Here is a 22,262-nt window from a genome sequence, read left to right on the forward strand (position 1 = left end):
TTGTCTGTGCGTGCACTCCTAACATCAACACGCATCCACTAGATGATGCCGCCAGCTCAGTTTATCACCTGCTGAAATATAAGGGCTTCAGCACGGTAGCAACGGCCTTTGCGGAATATGATCACAAATCAATTGCCAAGTGTGTCTTGTTTTGTGCGTTACATTTTGGTTAATCAAATGCATATCCTAAGGGATTTTTTTATTTATAAAATAAAAAAAAAGTATTATTTTTCCCAACATGATTTCTGAACTTTAATTCCCCAAATACGATTTTTTTTTTTTTTTGGCATTTAAGCAAGTTCGTCGAACCCCCGGCAAACTCTATAAAAATTGGCAAGTTCGCCTAATCTCCGGCAAACTCTATAAATTTTATATAGTTTGCATAACCCCGCGGCAAACTCTGTTTTAAGTTTTTTCAATTCCGCTTTTTAATCCATTATCACCATCTCCAGATAATATATACATCTACAAACAGTATATAAGAATACACAAAAATACACTGACAACAAGCATGACTTCTTCAAGAATTTTTTTAATTATAAATTAAAAAAAAAAACTCATACTTAACAATGGCAACTATTGTTATCGTCTCTAAAAATATGTACATACTTTTTCATCATTCCTAGTTGGTTTAATAAACATCTACTTACATTTTAATTGAAACAATTCTTTCTTTAAATCAAAGTTATCATTTTCTAATCTTTTAAATTCTTAAATCTTATCAATTTTCAAATTATCAAAATTACACTGACTCTGAACAACATTCTAAATTCTATTTATAATTTCCCTGACTAAGTTTTTTTGTTACATATTTTCTTTTCTTTTTTTTTTTGGAATTGGGTTATATATTTTCCTTCCTAAGTTACCAATTACTAGCGACTACCATTGTATTTTTGTTTTCTACTTTTATAATTATCAATCTTTTTCACCAAAAGTTTTCTTCTCTACCCAACTCACAAAAACTTTAACTCATAATTTTAACGACCGAAAAACCGAACCAAAAAGCCCATCCCACATCATAATAAAACCCATATGCTGGGCCTACACCAAAAACTCCAACATCATAATCATCATCATTAGGGATGAATAACTCTAACCAAATAAATCCCCTTCTCTAACACGGACTGCATATCCTCTGACTCTACACAACTTATGTTTCCATTTCAGGAACAACGTTACACGTTTCGCAAATATAGCTCCTCCACGTCGTTTTAGCAACTGAAGAAGAATAACCTCTTCATCATGGTAGCATTGGCCTCAACTTAAAGGGTTGCTGAAAAAATTACCAAAAGGAATAAGGAATCTCTTGAGAAGGTAGAATTCAACCACAGATAAAGATGATGAAAACATCATCACAAATGTAGCCAACAATTTACTAACCCCAGAAAATGTCATTGAACTCTTAGGCACCCTAAAGATAACAAGAACAAGAATCTATGACACCAACCCTGAGATTCTGAAAGCTCTTGCCAACTCAGAAATTGAAATCATTGTAACAGTTGAGAACCAAATACTATGCCAGTTAAATGATCCACAACAAGCACTTCAATGGGAAGCAACAACATCAACCCCTACCTACCAGACACAAAAATCATAGGAATCCAAGTAGGCAACGAAGAGTACACAGATGAGAATCCAACAACGTTTCAGTACCGTGTTCCAGCAGTGATCAACATCCAAAATGCATGAATCTCAGCTAGGCCTTTCATCGAACATCTAAGTCTCATCACCAAGCTCCCTTGCAGTTCTTCAAGAATCATACCCTCCTTCAGCTGGCACCTTCAATAACGACATAAATGAAACCATGAAACAATTCTTAAGGTTCTCATCGAAAACAAATTCACCATTTTCGATCAATGCACACCCTTTCTTTGCATACGAAGACAGCCCAAATGAGATCCCATTAGGTAAAATATAACAAAAAATAACAATCCAACAACATGCTATATGTTCAGGGAGATGCAGTTGCCATTTGAAATTGCAAACTTAGTGTTCAATGATATTGAAATTAGGGTTTCAAAAATAGGGTAGCCTTCAATAGGGGGAGCTGAGGAAAGGGATTTTGCATACTGTGTTTGAGGGGGTAGAGTTTCAGGAACTGTGGATGGATCGACAGCAATGGCGCACGGTAGAGGAGCGAAGGCAGTGTCTGGCGCGCTACGAAGCTCAACTCACGGGTTTCTTCAAAATTGGGGGAAATCAATTAGTGGTTAGAATATAAAAAGGGGAATTGAAAGATGATTTAAGATAATAACGTCACCTAGCGGCATTTCTTGCAGCGGTCAACGGGAATTTTGCGGCACAGGGAGGGTGGGTTGTTTCGCGCCCCTGTTGCCTCTCGCCAAAAAGGTAGGGTTATCCAAAGAAGCCCAAATATATGTATGCAGATTTGGCAGCATTTTTCACTGCCCAGCCACAATCCAAGACTGTTTTGCGGCCTGAAGTTAGACCGCCGCTCAACTCTGCCTCAATCTTCTCAGTCTGCGGCATTTATGGAAGCCGCCACTACTCACCCGCCGCTACTATCCGCTTCTGCCGTAATGAGCAAGATATCAAGAACGTAGATACGAAACGTTAAGAGCTAACCCAAATTCATATTAAGGAGGGAGAATAGACTATTGTTTTAGTCATAGCTATGCAAATTGAGAGAATTGAGATTTTTTGTGTATCTTGTTTTATCCTTATTGAGTGATTACAATTGTGGCTATGATGTTTCTTTTTTTATAATTATTTGATATGAGTAATTAAAGTATGTCATTGTTTTTGCTTTTATAATTTAGTACACCAATTTTTCATGTTAATATCTCTAAATTCACTTATATTTTTCAGCTAATAATGATTCTAATAAAAATTAGCAATCTACTATATATGTATATATAAAGATTTTATTTTTTTCAAAAGTATCGTAAAGTTCTAATATCAACTATCAATATAATTCAAATAAGGCTTAAATCTAGCTTAAAATATTAGGGTGTTACAATTTTGGTATAGGAACAATTTGATCCTATAGGACCATATTTTATACTTGCAAGATTAATTCATTATCATTTAGTTATAATTAGTGGCATGCAATGAAATCTTTTCTATGTGATGAAATTATATTAAAAATATTTGATCATCTAATAGTAAAAGTTATTGTGCTCCTAAATGTTTTGTTTGAGGCTTATCACCGTAGTTGTTTGGTCAAAATATGTATGTGTTAATGTCAAAACATAGATCATCTAGAAATACTCTACTCGTACTTAAAGACATAACCAAATGCATATGAGACATTCTCAAAAAACAATTAGGAATATTCTTCACATGCTCATCTATAAATATATAATAATTAACTAGCCAAACAGTAAAATGACACACTATTTGGCACTGTTAGATAGTTTCTAAGAAAGTGACAGGTGTTCCCAAACCTTTTTAGCTGAATGAAGAATATAGCGTTGTTTTGCACAATGGTTCTTCACGAAATGGAAGGATAATTGAGCATACTGCAATAATTTGAGCGGGATCGATGGCAAATTTTGGGCGCAATTCTTCAAAAGTTTTCAAATTTCAGTCCTTTTTCAAATTTTGAGCACACTATTTCTGGCTTTCTCTCTCCTTTACCCACAAAAATTAGAATCACTCTTTACCCTTCGACACTCTTTCTCTTTTTCTCTCTTCTCTGATCGTCCTCCTCATTTTTATCTTCATCTCAGCATCCAGAAATTGTGTTCCAAGTCACGAGAGACGGCTGGTCAGTACTGCAGTTACGAGAGCGTTTGGCAAAGAACAAAGAAGACACGGCATGGGCTCCGAATCTGTTTCTGACGAGTAGCAGAGATGAAAAATAATAAGTTAAAGGTGACGGTGGCTATTGATACAGCTTCAGGTAGAAAGAACAGTGGCAGATTTTAGGGTGTTGCTGCCATCAACGAAGAAGGAGCAGTTGATAACAATTTTAGGACACCGATCAAGAGAATGGAGAGCTCTGAGATCCATATACCATCCATATTTTTTGCAGAGGTCATTTTTCTTTTTTAAAAGTAGAAATTTTTTTCCTTTTTTTTTTAATAAAATTACAGAAAATGTCGTTAGGGTTCGAGATGCAAGCAAAGGAATCGCCAGAGGAAGGTGTGATGGTTTCGGCAAGCGTTCTGGCACCGGTACACCAGAAACTGAGGCTCGATCCATTTGCGGGTACTCCACAGGGATGATCGTCTTGGTTTATGGTCGTCACGGATATGCCGACGAAGCGACTAGACTCCCCCCACACCAACAACACCTTTGAGAAACTCGCTAAGGTTTAATTTCTTTAAACAACCACCATATTTTTGCATCTATATTGAATTCTTACATTAGTGTCAAGTTGATTACCCTCCCAGAGATGTTACATGTATAGGTAGCATGTCTTACAACATGGGATTTGTTGATTTTGTAGTTTGTTTTGATTAATTTGTCTACATAAAGTAAATTCCAGCTTCTATTGTTTTATTCGGTTGCATCTTCACAGGCATTCATTTTTGTTCTTTTTTTCAAGGTATTATAAAATTATAGGTTCTTTCGATAACTATTATATTATCCTGTCAAAGCTGCCAGGGGAAGGCGTGAATTTTGACCCTGACAACAGCTCTGAATTTCTTCCAAATGCTACAATTGAGGTTTGTACCAATTAGCTATAGCATATGCTTAATTAATTTTATATAGCATATACAAATTTCAACATTCAAACAATCTAGGTTGCAGGCTTAATAGAGAAGAAGGCATGGTGTGTTATTATGTTTTTGCTCATGTTCATTAGAAAGCATTCAAACTCATTATGTGATGCCATAATAGTTGAATAGACCTTTTCTTGATCTGCATTTGAAAGTGCATCTATTTACATGCGCCCATTGAATTATTAGATTGCATAGATAATAGAGAACTTATCTAATATATTGTTTTCTTTCATTACTTAATGTCAAGTTTTAGTTTCTTATGAGTGCAGTTTTCATAAATCTTTTGATTGTTGATCAGGGTGGTGGTTATCTTTTCAAAACTATTACTAATTAATTATCCTTTATTTTGTAATTTTTTTTGTCTTTACACACATATTTTGAGGACTCAATTATATGAAAAACCAAGAAGAATAAGAAAATGGAAATATCCACAGTACTCTATCATTTATGTAGATAATTTCATGTGTTGGCTGTTGATGACAGCCTCATATATGGGAAGCTTATTGAAAGAGTACTGTGAACCTCATCTTGCCAAGATACAACAAACTATGATAAGGTAATTGTTTTAAGTTGAATTATGCAATTCCATTTTTTGTTAAACAAGTTTTTGGCTATTGTATAATGCATATTTTTTTCATTTTTAATTTCTGTAAACTATAGAATTTGAAACTTCTTGATTTTGAAATTTGATCTTAGCAAGCTTAAAATCCAAGCTATTATGATTGCATCTGCTCCATTAGCGTCAAAAGTCTTTAGTGCCTTCAAACAAAAGTTTCATGGTGGTGTTGTCCAAGAGGTAAATACATTATCTATTTTGTTAATATGAGAATAATCATCTATTGTTTATTTAGAAAGGAATCATCTCAATTATTATAGAGGAAAGTCTTTACATTTTTTGTTAATGAAAATGAATGCATTATTTATGTTGTTTTTGTGCTTTCCAAATTCCAAGGATATCCCTTATTAGATTATATTATTTACGTTGTTTTAGTGCTTTCCACATTCCAATGTTATCCCTCATTTTTTACTACAAATAGAGGAGAAATAGATTCTATGAAATGCAGCTTTTAGAATTCTAATTGCTTTTGCTTGACCCAGTAAGTTTGAAAATAAAACATGGTGTTTTAACTATACGTATATCTTTTCCTTCTACCCAGTAAGTTGGAAATTTTTCATTTCAAATTTTACTGTCTTTTGTGGAATTAAGTTTTTGTTGCAAACTTATTTATTTTGATATAAATATGTGTTTGTGATGTTTGGATTGCAGTGATCTGTGAGTATGATCCTGTTATTCTTCACTATTGTTGACCTTTGCCCAATGCTTGATTTGGATTTGTTTTTAGATTGTGATATATATTTATTACTTATTTGTTTATTTGTTTTCTTTTTACTCTCAAAATCTTTGTAAGATAAGAAGGCAAATTAAGATGTGAAGAAAATATACATTTCTTACAAAAATATACATGATTTCTTTTCACTCATCAATTTAACATTTTTACTCTAGAATATATTTGATACTAAAAGTCATAATTTTTTATATGATTGTAGGCATCATTTTTCTTACATAATTTCTTACAGTCAAAGAAAATATACAAAGATAGTAATCAATAATGAATTGCTTTATATTATGGCAGTTTCAAAGACATCATAGCCAGGCACAATTTGCAGAAGCATTGTATGGTGATCTGACATGGTATAAGATTTTAATCATTACATGGATTAATGCTGATTTTAGAGGGTTATTTAATACAGTACATACAAACTCTCTTTGTATTTCATTTTTCAAAGTTGTCCATCATTTTAAATTGCAGTCACGGTGGTGATAGAAAAGTTAGTTTCATTTGTCTCAAGATATATACATAGATGATGTCAAAATGTGATCTTAACTGTCCATTTTGTAGTGTTCAAGTTAGTACTTTGTTGTAGTTATGTATGAAAATGGCGACTGCAAACAAAATAGAAGCTTTGTAGCTAACAAGTTAATGGCTAAATGCATGTTTGCGGTTAAATAGAAGCAGCTTGATTTATTCCATTTTTGCATAGTTATCATTGTAAGTAAAGCATGTTAATAGGCAACAATATTGGTATTTCTTAAGGTCCTTTATTGATTTGTTTTAATAAACATTTTTAAATGAGTATATTGTAAATAAAGCGTTCTATGCTGTTCTGATAAATGATACTGCTGCAATGTAGTTTAATTAAGTTCTATGTTTAGTTCTATCTCTGCATGTGTGTAATTCTAAAATTAAAATTGATAAAGTTTGATAAAAGAAAACACATTGTTGTTGCTCAATCTGAAACATGATCTAATAGCTTTCTTTTTTCATATTTATAAATGCATTAGTTTTCTTTTGTGAAGCTATCTTTATCACTGTGATGCAAAATTTTATTAAAAACATAATACTTTTTCTTTTGAACAGTAGTTTGTTCACAAACTCCAATTAGTGTGCATTCCAAAAGGATAGAATTGACCAGATTGGAACAAACAATATAGTTAGCATGAACATATTTTTGTCTAAATCCTAAATTGAATTTTAGGCAGGTAGGAAAACTTATCTGCCTGTAAGGATCTTGGAGCTAATGTTGCCATCAATAATAAGACAGAGATTCTGTTGCACGAGTGAAGGAAGAAACAGGAAAGAAAGGTATACCATTCTCTAACTTTTGTAATTGATTTATGCAATAACTGAAGCTTCTATATCAGTTGCCACTTCCTGTATTGCTGTAGTTTTGATGTCATATGGATCAAATTATGAGATTGTACCTTCAGCGAAACCTCGACAGCTTAAACTTTGATGGAAGGCTTTTCTTCATTAGCATAATGGGTGGAGCTAGAGGAGAAGTAAATATGAACAGTATGCTCAATAGGAAACTCACAACTTAAGGTATGACAAATATTTTCATTGATTTATTGACATTATATTAGGGAAGAGAATTTTTTAGTGTTACCTTTTAAATGTTTGGTTAGTTTAAAATCAGATTCATCTTTGTAAACTTTTGTGAATCTTATAATGTATTTCGTCTGTGTTGCCTATGCATAAGATTTTGAGTTTCAAATGTACTTGATAGTTGTTTTGTTTCAATTAAGAAAATGGTTGCTTAAGACTTGCTTTTTTGTTTCAACGTCTAGATTAAGCTAAAAATTATTTGCAAATTCTTATTTCAAATTCTGAAGTTATTGCTGAAATTTTCCTTCTCTTTTAGGGAGTAGCAATATATGTGTGCAACTATTCCATAACTATACGTGATTAATTTGTGATAAACTATTTGCTCATTAGAAGTTTGTGTATTTGTCTATGTGAACTTTGAGGAGGAATTAATGTTAAGGTTTCATTCTGAACCATTAATTTCCTTTCTTTCTTTCTTTATGGACAGAAATGGATGGTGAAATAGTAGTGCATATCAGAGGTTGCTTTTGCCAGAGTATGGTGAAAAATAGTTGCTCCTTCAAATGATGTTGCATGGGAATGCAACTGCTCTTATTGCTCCATGATAACCGATACTCATTTTGTTGTGTCTGCTGATAAATTTCAGTTTTTAGGGGATTCTTCAAGTTTATTACAACTTATATCTTAGGCACTCATACCAGCACCACTCGCACTCAGCACTATGAATGCACACTGCGTTTTTAATCATTTCATATGAGATCTTATTTGATGTGTTGTGTTCATTTAGATTTGCTCTTTTGAAAATCACTTAACACATATATTTTTATGCTTTTTGGCTAGGAGAGGTGGTTTCTGAGTTGTCTTTGTCATGGTTTGGTGTGTTTCCTTTTGCTGCTGTTCATTATGTTTTTTAAAATATATTTTTGTTTATTTTAAACATGTAATTGATGCTTAAAGTTTATTTTGCTAAGTATAAAAATATATACTTCATTTGAAACTATTGATAACAACTAGAAAAAGTTTTGGTTTAATTAAATTAAATTTGATGAACATGGAGCTTTTTTTTTTTTGTTTGCAGCTTAAATATGTGATGCTTTGATGATAAAGTTTAAGATTCGTATATTAAAATTTGTTTACACCTATCTATGCTCACTTTTGTTAAGTTTTGTAATTTTTTTAATTATTTTGCTCTAGCAGCTAATCTAGATCATAGCCAGCTGTCTTTGAATTATCTTATTTTGTAATTGAATTTTAATAAATATTTATCTTAAATTTAGCTATCTAGTAGTAAAGACTTTGGCAGAGATAGCATGTCAACTAAAGTGTGGTAGTGAACTTTTGTGTGTTACATTATATATTCATTCATTCTTAAAGTTTGACTTCTTAAAAATTGTTAAAAGTCTTTGTTTTGTTCATTTTGTGCTTCATCTTTAATATATTTGTATAGTTTTTTAAGTGTTAGAAGAAGATACTGAAAGATTACAGAAAAAATGGTGGTTTTATTTCTGTATGCATCTATTACTAATAAAAAAATAACATAGTTTGATCAGACTTTTTTTTTTTTGTTAAAAAAGAAAGTCTTTTCTGTTCCTGTTAATTTGTACTTTATGCATTTTATTATAGTTCAATATGTCATCACTTCATGTTTATTTTGTTTGCTTGATTATTTATCTGTGACCAATACCAAGAATGAACCTCCAATGTAATACCCAGTCTAACCGAAATTAATTAAATAATAAGTTAAATAAGAGCGAATATGGTTGGAAGATTTTGCAATTGGAATTTGATAATTCAAATATGATATTTGGATTCAGTGAATTTTTCCGAGTCGAAAAACATAGTTTTCTGCGTAAAAGCGCACAGTGGAATTTTGACCGGCAGTACCGGCTGAGATCTGTCTGGTACTACAGCTGAGGAAATTGATTATGGGTAAATAAGATTAATAAATGAGGAACTATAATTAGGGAAGGTAGAAATATTTAAAGTGCAATTTAGAGCGCTAATTTTAAAGGTTTTGGCCCAAAATTAGGCCAATGGACAAAAATAAGTGAACCGGGCCTAAGTGGGCCCAAGACCCAACATATATAAACATTAGTTATGAGCATTTCAGCTCATTTTGCCCTAAAGAAGGGGTGTTGGGCGCTGAAATTGGGAAGAGAGAAGAGAAGAGAGAAAACCTAACTCTCTTTGATCTTCAAACCACCATAACTTGAGCTACGGAGCTCCGATTGACGAGCCGTTTGCGGCCACGCGTCGCTCTTCTCATCCTCTACAATTCTATCTAAGTTTTATGGTGAGTATTCCATTCATCTCTGCCCAGTTTTCGAAATTCCCCACTGTTACACGTTTTTAGGTAATTAGTGTTGAAATCTTGTGATTTTAGGTGTTTAGGGATACTCCAACATGGATTCTAAGTGGGTTCTATCCCTACTTCATATGGGCTGAGGTAAGAAGTGCTCAAACCCTTGTGACTTGTCATTTTTATGAGCCCTAGGTTGATGTATGTATGTGATATTGGTTATGTTAGTGTATTTGGTGATGTTGGTGCACAATTGGGAGATTGGTATTGCTTGAGGAGCTTTGGTGAGGCTTGGAGCTAAGGTTGGTGAAGACTTCCAAAGAAGAGGCTCAATTGGTTTGGCTACAAGAGGTACGGTTTAAGTTTCATTTAAGTACCGTGTGTTGTGATGAGAATTCTTAGGCTAGATGCCCCTAGGATTAAGTTTGGATTGTGTAAATGGTTGGTGCTAATATGCATAGTTGGTATGTAATGTGAATTAATGATTTGGGTTGAGAATTGTGTGGCCTTGTATGCTTGGTGTATTGAGAATTTGATGTACTGGGTAATGAGTATTGATTTGTGGTTTATGCATTTAAATTATGATATTGGGCCGGAGGCCGTGGATTTTGGGCCGGAGGCCGAAAAAAGGTGAGAAAGGTAAGTTGATGTGTGCATTGTATGATGACACAAGTGATTGGATGAATTTCAGATAATGAATATATGAATGATTGGGTTGGTTATTGAATAATAAGGTTTGAGGAGTTGAGGTGTGGGATTTGGTAAATTTGGGTGCAATTATATAGATGAGGTATGTTTGGTTTTGGTTGAGATATATTATATGGTCATATATGTGATTATGATTATTGATGCCTTGATGGTATGATGATGCATTAGAGATATGTTTGTCGTGATATATGCTTGAGGAATAATTAAGGTTGATTTGTGGGTAAAGCCACGTGATAGTGAGTACGATATTGATTATGTATAATGATGGTTGATTGGAAATAGTGTTGTTGAAATTTGGCATGAGAAAGAGTATATGATATGTAAATGTGTTTGAGTTTGAGAAAGTGTCAACGTGTGAGTTGAGGAGGCTTGATGTTGATTTTGGTATATTTTGATTGATTTCAAAGAAAAGGCTGAAATTGGCATGTTTTGATTGATTTTGAAAAGAGTTGAAAATGGCTTGTTTTGAAAATGGCACTTTGTGGTTTTGTATGGAAACATGGTTTTGGGGCATACTTTGACGGGACATAACCTGGACTACGGATCTCTGTTTTCTGCCAAATCTGTTTAGAAATAAAATTGGATCCGGGATGTCCATGCCGTTCGAAGGACAGGTGAAAAACGATTTAAAATGAGAGAGTTATGTCCGTCGAAAGATTGGGGGTTGAATCTGTAAATTCTGCTGCTTTTAACTTAGAAAATTTTTAGCAGAACGACCCTACGCGCGTAGGCGCACCTGGCGCGTGCGCGCCGTTCTTCCAGAAAGCACCATCCACGCGTGCGCGTGGTGTGCGCGGGCGCGTCGATGCACTGTACTAAATGCCCAGCTATTTTCCAGAGAGTTGTGCCAGGGTCGTGCCAGTTTTGTGCCTGGGCGCAAGAGCACCCACGCGTACGCGTGGCTGACGCTTGCGCGCCGTTTGGATATTTTTCAACCCGCGCGTTCGCGCGTATAACGCTTGCGCGTCGATGAGTTTTTGGCCATCCACGCGTGCGCGTGGAGTGCGCGTACGCGTGGCCTTGTTTTCATGCCAAAGTTGATTTTTGAGTTTTTAAAGCCAAACCTCATACTTTTAAGCCTCCGATCTCACCCCTTATGTATCAAATCATTATGGTATGCCTAGCAATGAGGAAGGAGCTAGGGGATGTGGTAACTTGCGAGTGAAGCAAGGGAAAAGGTTATGATCAATGATGATCAGATATGATTATATGAGATATGGAGGATGGCGGTGGAAGTACCGTGTATGCCATGAGCCGAAGGGCTATATTTATTGATAAATGGTTGGTTCTTGATTGGACCATGAGCCGGATGGCTGAGTTCTTGCCGGATACGGCGGAGCCATGTTGATAAATTGGCTAGTTCTGGATTGAACTGTGAGCCGGGTGGCTGAGTTATTGCCGAGTTACGGCAAAGCCATTATGGATTATGGCTGAGTATAAAGGCATATATGATAAATTAACGAATATGATAAATGAATAATGATGAAAAATGTTGAATGTAAGCATGCTTGTGTTTTCTCTCTAGTTGTAAGGGTGACAGGGCACCGATACCCTCTAATGGCGACAGGGCGCAGATACCCTCTAATGGCGACAGGGCGCAGATACCCTCTAATGGTGACAGGGCACATATTCCCTCTAATGATATTAATACGCAACAGAGAGACTGTGCCCGGGTTAGCTACCGGACATGTCGGGTTGGCTTGATAACCGACAAATGATATCATCAGCCATAGGGCAGGCATTCATCATTTGCATATATTTGAATTGTTTGGGTTTGCCTATTTGTTTTGGATTTCTACATTATATATGCTAAGTTACCTGATTATGTGCTACTTGTTCTACTTGTACCCTAATTGTGTATTACATGCCTGTATTGCTTGTGTTTATACAACTGAGAGGCCCATGTTGGTGTCGGTGGAGGTTGAGGGCTGTTCTTGATGAGATGAATTGATGATGCGATTGCATGATGATGGTGATCATTAGTTGAGATGATTTGAGCTCCCTGGGTAGATGCAGTGATGTGGTTTCACTAGTTCCAGGGAGGGCATGATATATTGATATAGAATTGCTGAGACAGCACGACTGATGATGGCTTTGTTTATGATTCTGAAATCTGATTCGTGGGAGAGTCAGTGAGTTGGGAGTCATATGAGATGTGATCTAGATTTAGTATTCCCTTACGACAGATGCCTATTTATAGATTAGTGAGAATCTAGGTTGGATACTTGGTGAAAAGGAGTTTAGGATGCTTGGTGAGTTTTTATTGCAGTACATTGTATTTATTTGGCACTTTTACCGTACTGGGAACCCATGGGCCCGGGGTTCTCATTCCGTATATATCTCTTATTTTTCAGATACAGGTCCAGGTGCTCAGAAGTGAGTTGTGGGTCGTCTGAGAGACGGCGAAGATCTTTATTTCCTCTACTTTGTGTTTGATTAGAATCTCTCCACCTATGTTTTGAAAAGATTATATTATGTATTGAACTCTTTTGGAACTTGCCTATAGAGGCTCTTATGTTTCCTTTGGGAGAGATTAGGATATAATGTTGTCATCTACTTTCATACTGTACCCTAGCCGGCCTAAACTTCGCGGGTCGCGACTAGTGGCTATTTACTTATGTTATATATATCTATCTGTTATCTATCTCTTAATCTCCTCTACGCCTTGTCCGTATATCATTTTCGGCTTCACGGTTTATCTTTTGTTGTCGAAACGTGAGTGATACGTCTTCGCGATTTTATTTCTACTCTTTTCAGGCTTCTCGATTAATACTCTTTTCGAAATTACCTATATTTATATATTAAAAATCCACCTGAGAGTCGTACCACCGTAATATCATTGATTTATGACTCGAGCATAAGGATTTGAATATTAGGGTGTTACATCCAACAAGAGAGCTGTTCAGGGATTTATTGGTGATTTAGGATAGGATTTTGACTCAAAGTGTCATAATCAACTCTTTATAACTAGGAGTGTCGAAGGTGAAAAAAACAAAAAAGGTGTAGTTTAGTGGGAGTATAGAAGAACAATTTTTTAAAAATGTCTTAACTTTACATATTTAAGAAAAAATAAAATGAAGTTGTGATTAGGTCTCTAGCTATGGCGAGACCGTAATATTTGTAAAAATATTAGTATAATACTAATAGAATAAGGTGCCAAACAAATATTATATTTTTTTATACAATTTATTTGCATTTAATGTATAGTTATAGATAGTAATAACTGATTTCAATTTAAATATATATTTTTTATTTAGAATTAAATGTACAACACAAATTACTATTGAATAAGTATACAATCTAAACATACTATTAGTAATATTCTAAACTATGGAAGATAGAGAGAAATAATTGAGTATATGATTTTTTTTTGTCTATCAAATAGATAGAGAAAAATTCGAGTTTAAAAGAGTAGAATCTAATCCGTTATTTGTAAAAGGTTTAACATCCTTATATTGATAAAAGTGACGTTCTTTATCTTAATTAATTCACAATTTGAAGGCAAATGTTAAAAGAATTTGTAACTGAATGATTCTTACCCTAACAGAAATAGCTTCCATAAGTATTATAGAATTTTTAATTCTAATAATTCATTTAATAATTTTTATTTTTATTTTTTCAATTACAAAAGCAGAAAAATGATTTAGCCTTTTTTATTTGAAAATAACTATTGTATGACTATAATTCAAGTGATAAATTATTAATTAATATTAGAACAAAAAAAATAAAATTTGTTCCAAACGTTAAAAATAAAAATAATACTTTATTCTTATTATTTTATTTGTTCTGTCTTCAAGCCGAATACAAGCACAAAGTCAGTAAATTGAAAAAATTAATACAATATTGCTTATTACTAGATGGAATTTTGAGAAAAAAAAAGAGTGAAAGTGAACTTTTTATATAGCCCATTATTATCATCACCAATTTCAAGTAGATAATATTTAGTATGCCATTTCTTTAGTAGTTATGTATTATTTTGGATTAGAAAATCGTTTTTGGAACAAAGACATATATTGTGTTGGTAGGTTTTTCATTTAAGAAAATCATTATATTTCTTATTGAAAATTAATATGCGAAATAATTGATTTAATAGAATGGTATCCTATTAGAGAACAGCAAAATGAAAATTACATTATATAGTCAAATATATTTAAATTTCAACTTATATCTTTCTAAAACTAATTAAAATAATTTCAATTTTTACACATATATCTTTCACTTTAAATCCTTATAATAGTTACAACTTTTTATAATCAATAAGTGTACTTAGTTTTTAATAATTGTTTAGATAGACAATAATTTTTTTTTATTTTTTTTATATTGTGCAGTAGTAATGGACATAGTATCGGATGAGTAGTTATTTTATTTTACAATCAAATCCAAATTTTATATCTTGAAATAATTTTATTTTTTATAATTTATTGTCTTTTAATTTTTACGAAGATTTTATTTTTTATTTTTGTAAAAATAAATCAAATAGATTTCATTTAAGAAGTATGTTAAGATAATGTGTGATATTCTAATCTTTTAACATATGATGTGGGTGGGAATTAAGTACTAAAAGAGGGATTATAATATAAAAATGATTGTATGCTACTAAGTACCAAGAAATTTTACTTTTAACATGAAAGGATCATTCAATTAATAATTTATTTAAGTTGTATAGAGTATTGAATTGTAGGAGATAATTTATTTTTTGAGTATGATGTTATGTTTTAAATACGAATTTAAATTTTATTATTCTTCTATTGCTAACCTTCAATTTGGATTTATGAACTTTATTGTCTGTTTTAATTAGAAATAAAAGTATAGAAAAAAGGAATTTAATTACTTTTATATTTTCAAATATATTATTCTTTATGTAGATATATTAGTGATTATAAAATTTTTTATTTAGTATTTATTTATGATACGAATTTTATTCAAAAATTGAAATTAATTTTTTTTAATTTTGTAATTATTGAATATATATATATATATATATATATATATATATATATATATTCATTTTTAAAGGCAATTTAGTTTAGCACTGAAAGTTAGGTGTAGTAGTAGATTGGAGTGGTAAAAATTAAAAATTAAGAGGGTCTTTATTATTATTTTCTAAGGGTGAACGCGGATCGAGTTGGATCGGATATGGCCAAAATCTCGATTCGATCCGCACTAAAATCATCGGATCGGATCCAATATCCGCAGTTTTTTAGCTTGGATCTGACCGATTTGCACATTTGCAGATCGGATCAGATATCGGATATATTCACAAAACATAAAAACACTTTTTAAAATCTTATTTTATTTTAAAAAATCAATAAAATCTCTTTTTTTACTCTTTTAAACATATTTACTTTTAAAATAATATTAAACATATTTTTCTTAAATAATAAAATAAAATAATGTGACATATATGATAACTATTAGTTGAAATAAAATATAAAAATAACATTTACTTATTTATTTATTATTTTTGCAGATAAGCGGATATGCGGATGCCTACATAAAATCTGCAATCCGATCCTATTAGTATGTGGGTCTGATCCGATAGCCTTGCGCATCGGATCCATATCCGTAATTTTCAGATCAGATTCGGATAAATGCCGCAGATATGCAGATCGGATCCGATCCATGAACACCCCTACAGTATTTTCTATGAAAATAAAAACAATATAAAAGCACAATCAAATATAAAGATATTTCATCATATTTTTAGACCATTATACTATACATTCTATTATTTTAATTTTAGGATTTTATTTATCAATGTTTTTATAATTTAAATTTTGGAGTATTTATTTGTGATCTTAGACTCTTAGTATAAATTATGATCACTTTTTGCAAATAATATCTATTTTAATAGTTTGCTTACTTTGTAAAGTATAATATTACCCTTAAAGCTAAGTTGAAGAGAAGGTTAATTATTTAGAAAGTTTAGTTGATACATTTAAAGATCTAAAATTTTATATTGATGATAGTTATATTATTGTATTGTCTCTAAAATTTATACAAACCGAATGCTTATATATTCAATAATTACTATTTTAAAAAAATTTATAGATGCTACAAATTTTAAAAAGTTATCTTTCAAAAGTATTTCTAACTTTTAAAAGTCACAAGTATAAGCACATGACCTTTTGATTTATCAAACGTAAAACGAGGTGCTTATACTTTTGAAAATCAGAAGCATCTCTTCGAAAAGTTATACCAAACTAAGCCTAACTCCATTCAAAATGATATCTTCAAAAATTTCACAAATACAAAATCAAATTATTAAAATAAGTATTACGTTACATTATCATATGTTCAAATTCTTTCCGTGATAACAAATGGATCTAGACAAGAGATTGTTAATGCATCAATTGATTTCTTTTATCTATGGTATAAATATAAGTTATTAACTTTAATTCAGAATATGAGATTAAGGTATTCAATATAAGATGAAAGAGTGATAGAACAAAAAAATGTGTATAATGAATTCTTGATTTGGAAGATAGAAAACTTGCACATTTAAAAATGAATATAATGTAGTACCTATATTACCTGAACTCTCAATTACAAATTTTGATGACTCAATTCATACAATTGTTGAATTAAGCATGTTTAATCAATACATGATTTAGAATTATTAGTTACATCATTGTGATCATATTTCTAAACTCAATAAATATATACAAAAAAAAATATATCATTATCCAATTTCTATGTATTCTTTTTATATTTTTGTTATTAATTTTACAAACTCAATCACCCACCCGCGCGTATGCGCGGGCCTCGTGCTAGTATAAAATAATGAGTGACAAGTTATATAAAAATAATTTTGAAAATAAGAGACTAAGAAACTTACAATTTACACCATAAACAAATAAGATTAACTTGTCTAATTTCTCTTAAGTGAATGCATATGAATAGTGATATGTAATTAATTATGCCTTTATATGTGATTTATATGACTTGAATATTTGAGTTTGATGTGCTAGAATATTACTTGACGATTGATGATCTTTATTGCTTGTTAGAGATTAGGCTGTAAACTCATATCTCACTTAGGGTAATATAAAAACAGTAAATTGCGTAGTCAATTTCTCATTCTATACATTACCTTTTTAAGTAGGGTAAGATTTGGGTGAAAACTTTGATAAGTCTAGTTTGTTGCCTCTAAAATTTAGGACTATTCAAGATCTTTAAAAAATGTATAATTTTTGGAAGTAAGGATACCTAAAAGCTTTTAAAATAGGAAGATTTCATCATAGAGTAGTCAGTTTCGGAACCAAATAATCTATTTAACAAAGTTTAGATCAGTGTAGTGTAAAACTCCGATAAATGATAAATAATTAATTAATAAATTAGTTATAAGAAAAAAGGTTTATGAATTTAATATTTATAATTTGAAAAATTGCTGGTGAGAATTTAATTTAGAACATAAGCTCGAGCACTTATCTTAAAGGTTTTGACCCTAAGTTGGGCTAACGGACCAAAAAAAATACCAAACTGGCCTATTTTGAACCCAAGCCTAAACATATATAAGCTCATAACTTAGTGAATTCAGCTCATTTTTCTCACTCCAAGAGAGGGGCAAGGTTGGGAAGAGAAGAGAGAAAGGGGAAGAAGGAAACCCTAACTTCTTCAACTTCAAATCACCATAACTTTTGCTACGGAGCTCCGATCGTCGCCCCGTTTACGGCCACGTGAAACTTATCTCATCCTCTTCAATTTTATCCAATTAATTTGGTAAGTAACTTGAAATTCCAGCTCCATTTTCTCATTCAAAGCTAATTTTGTGTTTTGAACTTGTGTATTGAAGATTTTTGGCGATTTTGATGTTATAGGAGTTCTCTAACTTGTGTTCTTAGTGGTTTTCATCACTAAATTTAGTGAGTTAAGGTAAGAAAGCCTAATCTCTTCATTATTCCTAATTATGTATGAAACCTTAGCTTGAAAAACATGTAATGTTGGTTTAATTATATTTGGGTAGAGTTGCTCGGTAATTTTGGTGCAAGTTGGATTGCTTGATTTGAGTTGCTGTAGAATTTTGAGTTGGGCTTGTCCTTGGAGCACTCGATGGTGTCGATTAAGGCTTCGGTCCATTCCTTTTTTGGTGAGGAAAGTCAAGTGTTGAGAAGCCGCCGTCATTAAGGTACTTGTCTTAATTTCGGATAGACATTGTGTAACTCTATGTGAAAACTTAGGTTAATTGTCCTAGGATAGTGTTAAATGTTGTGTGTTGATGATGAAGTATGATTTAGTATGATTATATGAATTGGGTGTTTGGTGAGTGCTATATGATGGTAAGATTGAAATTGGATATGAATATTGTGGTATAGTTGTTATTATATTGATTAGTGTGAATTTGGGCTGGAGGCTTAATATGGTGAGGATCCCCTATTTGGTAAGTTGCGGTAAGTTAGAAAATTTGGAATGTTGAGAATGATTATGAATGATGTGGTTTGGTTGAGTGATTAACATGTTGTGATTGATTTGTTGATAAAAGTTTGGGAAGTTGGATTGTCATGTTAAAACTTGTTTAATTGGGTGTTGAATGGATAAAGATTGATGAATGAATGTTAAAATGCTTAGAAATAGCTTTGGAATGGTTTGAGATTGAATTGGGTTGAGAATTGGTAAAAATTTACAATTTAGTAATTTTGGTAAAAATAAAATTTTGACCAATTTCGACGGATCATAACTTGGTATTTGGAGCTTGGATTTGTATGAACTTTATCTTAAATTGTAGCTAGTGATGAGAGCTTTAAATCAGATTAAGAATGAAGGAAAACAAAAGTCTTTTAGAGAAAATTATGAATGATTGAAAGCTGGGTTCTAAATCTAAAATATGAGAGTTTGCAGAAAAATAAAAAATTCTTGTATGTGTGCGCACGCACATGGTTGTGCGCATGCACAAGTCAAAACAGGTGAAGGGACTCATGTGTCTGCACAAGGATTGTGCACACGCATGAGAAGAATTTTACAAGTTGTGCGTACATACAACTGGTCACGCGTACACACAAGCTGGGGAACGCTTCTGATTTGTGCGTATGCACAAGTCCTATTTTCTCAATTAAACTCTGTTTTTGACTGTTTGACTTTCTCGGCAAACTTGTAACCTTCCGTAACCCCCAATTAAGGTCCGATACTTAGTTTTTGGGCTCTGAAATGAGTGTGAGTATATGGAATGAATTAAATTGATTATTCTCGGATAAACGCTTGGTTAAACCGGATGACATGACTGTTGGAATGGTGGTTCATTTTGCCCGTGGTTAGGACGGTGGTATTATCCCGCTCACCAGAGTATAGAATGGATAAACTGACAGAGAGTTTGGGTTGATGAGTCTAAACTTGAGAAATTGAACAAAAGGTTAAGATTGATGAATCTATTGGTTATGAATTTGAGTTAAAGACATTAATGTTGACTGATTGTGGTCCGAATGATCGAAATGGCAAGGACGGTGGTGAATCCCACTTGCATATTGATGTGGCACTGCCTCCAGGGGAAGGTGGTAGGCACTCTCCCTCAAAATTATTCCACCTGGTGATGCGGTTGCGATATGAGAGTGGGAAAGGTGGTAGGGCACTCTCCATCAGAATGTTTTCCCCCACATCTTCCTTTAATTGTGTATGTTGAAGGTGGAGAAGGTGGTAGGGCACTCTTCCTCGAAATTTTTCCTCCACGTCTCTCTTTAGTTGCAAGGTGATAGGGCACTATCCCACAAAATTGTACAGCATCTAGGAAAAGGTGGTAAGGCACTTTTTCTAGGAATATTTTCCTCTGAGTATACCTCCAAGAGAAGGTGGTAGGGCACTCTCTCTTAGAATATTTTTCTACTGGAGATGTGCAACAGAGAGACTGATTCGGGAGATGCCAACTGGACTTGTGTCTGGTTTGGCAGAATAACCGACACGTGAGCTCATGGCCAATAAGACAGACATGCATCATTTGTATTTGTGTGTATTGATTGGGTGTGCATCTTGTTTTTGGCTTGCCTTGTTGAATAATTGTATCTATATACTAATTGAGCTAATTGCCTTATCTATTTTCTCTATTTGTATATTCTTTGTATTGTTTTGTATGTGTTTGAACAACTGAGAGATCCCTTATGCTGACGTTGGTGACGCTGAGAGTTGTTCTTGATGCGATATATTGATATAATTGGATGATGGAAATAAATTTCATTGATATTTGAGCTCCCTAGGTAGATGTAAGTGTGGTTTATCCCACTTGCTCCGAGTTGAGATTGGAACTCCCTTGGATAGATGCAAGGGTTGTGGTTTGTCCCACTTGCTCCGGGTTGAGATTTGAGATCACTAGTATAACTTATGACTTTTATTGAGTAGAGTTGAGAATCTAAAATCACTAGTTTTGCTTAGATTTTGTTTGATTACTCTTTTTGGATTTATGAAGGACCCTAGGCTTGAATTTAGTGCATTTTGGAGTTTAGGATTGCTTAGCGGGTTCATATCTTTTTACATAGTCTCTATTTGGAATTATTACCTATTGGAACCTTCGGATTCTCATCCACTATCGAATTTTGTTATTTTCAAATGCAGGACGTGACATACCTCGTTGAACGTGCCAGACTCTCTATGAAAAGTGAAGACTCCTTTACATTTTGTATTTTGTGCTTAGTGTTGTTTATTTCTCCACTTTTGTATATGTATATGTATATCCCTTTTAGAGGTTGATCTTTAGAGAAACATGATTATGTTTCGTTTAACTTCTGGTTTGTATTATACATTCTAATCGGCCTCGTCTTCGTAGGTCGAGACTAGTATTTGCTATGTATTTCCTTTGAACTCTGATATATATATATATTTCTATCACTATATATATATTTCTATCGTTTCTATATACCGACACTTTATATCTTTGGCATTTCGAGTGCGATGCAATTTTCGTTCTGTCATCTTTTCTTCACAGGCTCCTAGATATATCATTATTCTTTAATTACTATGTATGTACTTTTAAGTTTTAGAGGTCGTAATATCTCACCACCTTTAATTTATGACTATAGCATAAAGCTTTATGTGGTAGGGTGTTGCATGTAGGACCAAGATCAACTATCTTATATATATATACCCCAGTAAAATTTCAAAAATTACTTAGTAGTTCTTAGTGAAATGTCTTAATTGCCCCCACTATATAATTAATTTTGACCCCACCCCAAATCAAATCCCGAACCCTTCTTTTTCTCCCCTAATCTTCTTTATCTGCTCGACTACTCTAGCCTCCGCAGTCCGCCCTCCTGTCTCTAGAGACCAAAGCCATTGCTGGCTTGTTGCTGCATGCTGCCACTCTGCATTTTAGCCAGTGTCATCTCCGCCCTCCTATCTCCAGAGTCACTGTCGCGTCTCCGCCAGTGTCACTGGCTCACTGGCTCTGTCGATATCTCCTTGCATCGCCGCGTGGCTCTGTCGATTTCTCCTTGTAACGCCGCCGCGCCGTGTCTGGTGGAGTGGTGGTTCTGCCTTCTTCTGCGTAAGCGTAACTGCGTCTGCATTCCCTGATGAGCCACTATTTTATGGTTTATTTTGTACTAAATTGAGTGGATTTTGTCAACTATTCTCACACTTATTCATATAAATCGCATATTTTACATTATCCTTCCTAATTTTGTGCTATGATTGAAAACATGCTTCTTTGGCCTTAAATTTGCAAATTTTAATTCTCTCTCTCTTATTACCATTGGA

General features: G+C 33.1%; 1 long non-coding RNA gene across 1 annotated transcript; it reads left to right on the plus strand.

The window, feature by feature from the left end:
* The first annotated feature begins 8,637 nt into the window (after positions 1-8,637).
* LOC140176984 (uncharacterized) lies at positions 8,638-13,230 on the plus strand. The gene is made up of 3 exons (XR_011868337.1): positions 8,638-9,872; positions 9,963-10,229; positions 12,941-13,230. It is a non-coding gene; the product is annotated as an uncharacterized lncRNA (long non-coding RNA).
* Positions 13,231-22,262: the final 9,032 nt, after the last annotated feature.

This window comes from Arachis hypogaea, chromosome 12 (genome assembly GCF_003086295.3).
Source record: "Arachis hypogaea cultivar Tifrunner chromosome 12, arahy.Tifrunner.gnm2.J5K5, whole genome shotgun sequence".
Taxonomy (NCBI): domain Eukaryota; kingdom Viridiplantae; phylum Streptophyta; class Magnoliopsida; order Fabales; family Fabaceae; genus Arachis; species Arachis hypogaea.